The sequence below is a fragment of the Pipistrellus kuhlii genome, unplaced genomic scaffold (genome assembly GCF_014108245.1).
Source record: "Pipistrellus kuhlii isolate mPipKuh1 unplaced genomic scaffold, mPipKuh1.p scaffold_m20_p_52, whole genome shotgun sequence".
Taxonomy (NCBI): domain Eukaryota; kingdom Metazoa; phylum Chordata; class Mammalia; order Chiroptera; family Vespertilionidae; genus Pipistrellus; species Pipistrellus kuhlii.
The window spans coordinates 1112352-1119831 of NW_023425554.1; positions in this window are offsets into that span (position 1 = coordinate 1112352).

Sequence of the window (7480 nt, forward strand, 5' to 3'; positions counted from 1 at the left end):
CCAGGCTCCTCAGGTCTTGACCTGGCCCCTGCCTGAACCGGGACAGTCATATCTCTCCCTGAGCCTGCAGCCTGCGCCTCAGTTATGGGTTGGCAATGATAGCTGGAGCCTTTGCTGTTTCTAGTCTCCTGTGGCTGTCTCCGGCCCCCCTTCCCACCCCCCCACCCCACCCCTTGCCTTTGACACATATTTCCTGGGCCTTGGTTTGCTGGGCCCCCGAGGAGAGTCCGAGGCCAGCTGCCTGCCCACTGGCCCAGGTCAGCCACCCGCCCACCCACTGACCCAAGAATGGTATCTGTGTCTAACATCCGGAGGTGGGGCTGACCCTGACCGGACACACCTGCAGCAGACGGGCTGGCCAAAGACAACCATAGGATCAAGGGAGGGTCAAGGTGGCTGGCCTCGGAGGGTGGCGTGGGAGGAGCCGGCCCAGAGTCTGGTGCTGCTGGCTGAGGCCAGAGGCTTTCCTGGAGGGAGGAGAGCTGCAGGGCCCCAGGGGAGGAGGTTGGCCCCAGGATCGCTGGCTCCCAAAGCTGGATGGACTCGGGGTCACACAAGGCTGGTTTGTTCAAATCCCAGCTCACCCCATGAGCCACAGAGGAGGCTCTTGGGGGGCTTCTGGGGATCAGGGGTGCAGACTTAGGGAGCAGGCCCTGAAGTGGGGGCCATGAGGAGTGCTGGGATGGGAGGAGGGAGACTGTTGGGGGAGGATGGGAGGAGAAGGAGCCAGGCAGGAGCAAGGGGCAAGGGGCCTGAGCGTTTGCGGTTTCGGGGTGTCCCAGTCTTAGTCTCTTTCGCTGACTCTCTGCGTCTTTCTCCCTGTCTCTCACCTCTCCAGCTCAGGCCCTGAGCCCTCCCTCCCAGACTCGGTCTCTCCAGTTCCCAGTCTCTCCCCGGGGCGCGCCCAGGTCCCCGCCCCGAAGCCGGGAGCCGGGAGCCGGGGGCGGGCGGGGCGGGCCGGCGGGCGGCGGGCGGAGTTAAAGGGCCGGCGCGGGACGGCGCGGGCAGAACCGAGGTGGCGACGCCGGCGATTCCGGATCGAGGGCCCGAGGCCGAGACCCGAGGGGTGAGTGCCGGCGGAAGGGGGTTTGGGGGCGCGCGTAACCCGATCGCGCCCTGCGCCGGAACCCGAGGGGTGCGGGGTTTGCGCGGCGGATCCCGGGGCTCAGGACAGAGCGGCGAGTCTGGGACACTCAGTTTGGGGGTGCTGGGCGAGGGTGGGTGGGTGGGTGGGTTATTGGGTGTTCCAGACGGTAGCTACTTTTGAGAGCGCAGACTTTTCTGTGCCCGTCGGGAGCCCGGGGTGCATCCTTTCTGGGTGTCCGCGGTGGGCAGGGGCCTCAAGAAGGCGCACCCCAGTCTGCCCCCCTCCCCATCAGGGTGTCTCAGACCGACTCACGCTCTGCCCTGTGCCGCCTCCTGAGCACTGATTGGCACCAGTGGGATTTCATTGTCTTAAAAAGGAGGCTGTGTGTCCCGCCAACAGACTCACCAACCACCCATAGCAGGCACAGCACCGCTGGGTGCCCCTGGGTGAAAACGGGGTGCCCTGCTGGGCCCCAGAGGCAGCTGTGAGGGTGTGTGAGGTCCTGCAATGGATCCCAGCTGACGTTGGTTGGATGCTGGTGAGGGTATGCGCTCCGGTGCCCCCTCTCGCTTCCCCACTCCCCCAGCCTCTCGCCCCTTGCACCAGGTCGTAGCTAGCTGCTCCCGGACCATGCAAGGTGGCCGACCGAGGCCCACCATCTGGGGAGCATCAGGCTGAAGGCGGGAGGGAGACAGAGCGGCACGGGGCGAGCTGGGATTTGAACAAACCAGCCTTGTGTGACCCCAACATCCTGGGCACTTTCCAATGGCCCCGGCCTCTCTGTCCGTGTAGCCCGGCTTGGGTTTCTAAGTGGTAACCTTAGCTCAGCCTGGAAGCTTGTGGTGACCTGAGTAGGTACCTGCAGAGGGGCTTGGATGACAAGGGAGTCATTCACAAGATGGGACCCTCTTTCTCCCCTCAGGCGAGCCTCGGGCCCCGCTCTGCGAATGTCAGGGGGCCGGGTACAGCCACAAGAGGTTTGATCAAGGGTGTCCTGTGTGCCAGGCACCAAGCTGAGCGCATTAAAAATGCTGAGTTGTCGTAATAGCTTCACAGAGTAGGTAATAGGATTCCTGGGGAGGAAACCGAGGCTCAGAGTGGTACAGACACTCGCCTGAGGTCACACAGCAGAGGTTTATAGAATTCTGAGTCTCACACTGTGGCCACAGTTGCTCCGGATGGTGCTCACAGACCATTGCAGGCCTGGGATGATCTAGATTACCACTGGTGGCTTTAAAACTTCTTCCTCTGCCCAAGATCTCCCATAGGACGCCCAAAGCTGCCTCGAGACTCCCCCCTTCTCTCTCCCCACGCCAGTTTGTCCCCTGGACCTTGCGCTCAGAACTGCCCCTGAAGTTCTTTCTCAGAACCTCAGGAATTGGGGAGTAAGCTCTCTCTGTCAGGCCTTCTGGGGCCTGGCACTTTGGGAGCGTATGAGTCTTGGGTGGGGCAGCCCTTTGGCAAAGTGGGGGTCACAGAGGTGCCATGAGTCAGCCTGGGTGTGGGGTAGAGGGGCCAGTGTCACGCGCTTGGCTGCCAGGCTGCGGGCAGGCCCCAGCGCCTGTGCTTCAACGAGAGGCAGAGAGATGCTTCCGGCAGGGTCTCTGTCCTGGATTCCTTCCTGGGAGCCCACACACCTTGTAGGACAAGTCCTCCACTGGCGGCTGGGCCAACCTGACAAACCAGAGCTCCATGGGCGTGGGCCTTGGAGCCACCGGCACCTCCATCTCCAGATAACGTGGGGCCTCAGCAGGACAGGCGGGGCTGCCTGTGCCAGGGCAGGGCTGTGGGTGCCCTGCCTGGGTCTGGGATGAGCGTGAGGGCTGGTGCAGAGAGGAGTGGGTATGCCAGCCTCCCACAGCACCCGATGTGGGAGTTTCTCTCACTTCTGGAAAAATAGGAACAGCCGGGATAAGGACAGTGGCTGAGCTTTTGCATGCTCCCCGCTAAGCCTCACCTCACTGAAGTGTCCTAAACAGCCTTCACGGGGAGGTCCTGCTAGCTGCAACCCATTTTCCAGATTGGTAAGTGGACGCTGAGAGTGGGGACTCGACTCACTTGAGGCTGCTTTGTGGGGGATGAGCAGAATCATGATTTTGAGCCTAGGCTGGTTTGAGTCAAAAGCAAACAACTTTTCATTTTCTTTTCTTTTAAGTTGAAGCGTAATGAACATTTAGGAGAGTGCACATTCCAGAACTGGGCTATTTAGAAATTTTCTCAAATTGCAACTACACAGGTCACCAGACCCAGATCAAGAGAGGGAAACTTGCTGGCACCCCCCAACATGCTCCTCCCGCCAATGAAAGCATCTTAACTCATATTTTCATTAATTTCGACTATTTAATTTTGAAATAGACTTACACACACACACACACACACACACACACACACATACACACACACACATTTTATTGATTTTTTACAGAGAGGAAGGGAGAGGGATAGAGAGCTAGAAACATCGATGAAAGAGAAACATCCATCAGCTGCCTCCTGCACACTCCCTCCTGGGGATGTGCCCATAACCAAGGTACATGCCCTTGACGGGAATCGAACCTGGGAGCCTTCAGTCCGCAGGCCGACACTCTCTCCATGGAGCCAAACCGGCTAGGGCTAGACTTTATTTTTTCAGAGACGTTTTAGATTTACAGAAGACTACATAAGAAGTCTAGCGTTCCAACACAACCTTTCAACTCCCTACAATGTCCTGCTATTAAGGTTTTTGAATGGGCAATAGGTGCTCATGGTTTAGAAAATCAAAGTCCCTGAGAACGAAGAGGGAAAGTTGTCTGCCTGTCACTCCTGCCCCCGGTTCTTCCAGGCCCCTTCCAGAGGCAGCCACCCTGAGAAACTTCACGTGGGTCCTCAAAACACTTAAAAAATATATTTTTATTGATTTTTTACAGAAGGGAAGGGAGAGGGATAGAGAGCCAGAAACATCAATGAGAGGGAAACATCGATCAGCTGCCTCCTGCACATCTCATGCTGGGGATGTGCCCGTAACCAAAGTGCATGCCCTTGACGGGAATCAAACCTGGAACCCTTCAGTCCACTGAGCCAAATCGGTGAGGGCCAAAACACTTTTTATATTTCTTTGCCTCACCTTTATCTCCTCGGTGCCCAGAACAGAGTCACACACAGAGCAGGGGCCCCAAAATGATTTGCCAGCCGAATGCTGGAGGAGTGCATGCAGGGTGCTTGGGAAGGGCTAGCATTCCGAGAAAGTCACAAGGCTCCGTAGTCCTCGCTCCCTGGCTTCTTGGCATTGCTGGGAGAGTCATTATCCACCGTTAAATTGGTAAAGAAATAATCTCATAGCTGCTTCCTGCCGAGCATGTGGCCTGGAGCTGCCCGTGCGAGAGGCAGCAAAAGGCAGCCCAATCGCTCCGCCTGGGGCTTGTGACTTGGAGCTTTCTGTGCTTTGTTTTGGGGGGTTGTCGACACCCCACCCCGCCCCTACCTGGATCTTTTAGGGGGCAGAGCCCCTATACCAGGCAGTCTGCATTTAAAAAAAAAGTTTAAATTGCTGAAACCAGTTTGGCTCAGTTGATAGAGTGTCAGCCTGCGGACTGAGAGGTCCCGGGTTCGATTCCAGTCAAGGGCATGTACCTTTGTTGCGGGCACATCCCCAGTGGGGAGTGTGCAAGAGGCAGCTGATCAATGTTTCTCTTTCATCAATGTTTCTAGCTTTCTATCCCTCTCTCTTCCTCTCTGTAAAAATGCAATAAAATATATATATTTTTAAAAAGTTTAAATTGTGGTAAAATACACATAACATTTACTATCTTAACCATTTTAAGGGTACAGTACAGTGCCATTTATTCAATACATTCATATTACTGTGCAATCATTTATCTCCAGAACCTTGTCATCTTCCCAGACTAAAACTCTGTTCCCATGAAATATTAACTCCCCCCCCCCCCCCCCCTGCCTCTCCCCTGCTCTCCCACCCCCTAATACCCCCCTCCCCAGCCCCTGGCACCCACCCTTCTACTTTCCCTCTCTAGGACTGTGATTTCTCTCAGGACCTCATGGGAGTGGGCCTCACGGTATCTGCTTTTGCTGTGACTGGCTTGTTTCAGTTAGCACCATGTCCTTGAGGTTCATTCATGTTGTAATACGTGTCAGAATTGACTTTTCAGGGCTGAGTGATATTCCATTGTAGAGATGCACCCCATTTTGTTTATCCATTCATCCTTCTGTGGACACTTGGGCTGCTTCTGCCTTTGGCCGTTATGAATAATGGCTCCTGTGGACTTGAAGGCACACATATCTGAGCCCCTGCTTTTACTCCTTTTAGAGATCCACCCGGAAATGGGATTGCTGGAGCATATGGCAATCCCATTTCATTTTCTTTGAGGAACCTCCATACTGTTTCCCACCACCTGGCTGTACCATTTTACCTTCCCACGGGCAATACATGTACAGTTTGGTTCCTCTGCATCTTTGCCAGCACTGGTTATTTTCTGATTTGGATAGTAGCCATCCTAATAAGCGTTCATGCCATCTTTATTTTAAGTCAGACTATCCCAGTGGGCCTCTCCGAATCTGGTGATGATCTGCCAGATCTTTTCCCAGGAAGCAGTGACCAATAGAAACTTCATGTTTTCTGCACGGTTGATATGGCTGGACATCAGCAGGTGGAAGAGCCTGTGAATCTGAGCCCAAGGGGGCTCCCCCAGCTGGAGTGGGTGGGGGAATGAGGCTGAGGTGGGGACCTAAAGGGCAGGCTTTCTTCATCTGTGTGGCCGGAGGAAGTAGGAGCAGAGAGGGAATCCTTGTCTGCTAGGACTGGGTAGAAAGAAGAGGTGAGGACAGGATCCACCCTCCCAGAAATCTCCTTGGCATTGCCTGAGCTCAATGGGCTCTCCCTGTGAAGGTGATTGAGGTTGATCTCTGGTGGGGTCTCTTGTCTCCCTTGAGCTGGGGCAACTGGCCTTTAGTTGCCTGGAAAATAGAGACAATGAGCCCGGCTGGTGTGGCTCAGTGGTTGAGCATTGACCCATGAACCAGGAGGTCACAGTTCGATCTGGGTCAGGACACATGCTTGGGTTTCAGGCTCAGTTCCCAGTGTGGGGTGTGGAGGAGGCAGCCGATCAATGATTCTTTCTCTCATCATTCATGTTTCTATCTCTTTCTCCCTCTCCCTCTCTCTGAAATCAGTAACACATGTTTTGTTTTTTAAAGAAAATGGAGGGAATGATGATGCCTCCCTCTAAGGGAGGGATTTAAGATTTAAGATTCCACGAGACAGGGCATGCACACCCCTGAGCGTGGTGCATAGCGTGCAGTGAGGGCACCCTATCTGGTCACCGAGTTATTATCATTGTTACCCACCCATCATGATTTGGTTGATTCCTTCAGAAGCTGAATTTAGATCAGAGACTTGAGTGCAAGCTGTTTATCTGGGAAGTGATCCCAGAAAAAGCCGGTGGGCAAGAAGGATGTGAACCCAAAAGAATTGAAAACAGGGACTCAAACAAGTACATGTCCACACAGATGCATAGCAGCCCATGTCCCAATAGGCAAAAGGTGGAGACATCTAAGATGTCCATCAATGGGTAAATGAATAAACAAATTATGATATGTCCTTACAATGGAATGTCACTCAGCAGAAGAAATAAAGCACCGGCACATGTCACAACGTGGATGAACCTCGAGAACATCATGCCGAGGCAAAGAAGCCAAACAGGGAAGGTCACCTGTGGTATGACTCCATGGATAGAAATGTCCAGGACAGGTAGATACACAAAGACAGCGAGTAGATTTGTGGTTGCCAGGGGCCTTAGGGTGTGGGGAGGGGGATAGGGTGTGGCTGCCCATGGGGACAGGGTTTCCTTTCGGGGTGATGAAGACATTTCGGGACGAGGTAGAGGTGATGGTTGCACAACAGGGTGAATGTTCTAGGTGCCACTGAACTGTGAACTTTAAGATGGTTCCTTCTATGACATGTGACACCTCAATTCAAAGAGGGAGGAGGTGAAGGGGGAGGAGGAGGAGAAAGAAGGAAGTGGGGCATTTCATAGGGACACTTTCTATTGTGGCCAGCTGGAGTTTAATCCCATTGGTGGTGCATGAGGAACCCACACCTCCGGGTCATTGCACCCAAGGCGAGAAGGCGCTGGCGTCTTTGTCTAGCCACGCTCACCCTTGTTGATGAGAGCTGCTTTGGGGGCAGGGCTTGTCTTATTTTTCCAGCATTCTGGCCAGCCGCGGGGGCGGAGGGGTCAGGAGGGATGTCCTGCAAAGTCAAGGCTGAGGGTATGTGGTGGGCACTGGTGCCTCCATCTGGCCAGCCGGTGGAGACCGCTGCGAGGGCAGGAGAGATACGTACTCTTGGCATCTGGAACTCACCTGTATTGCACCTACTGCGTGCCAGGCGCACCATGCTTGACT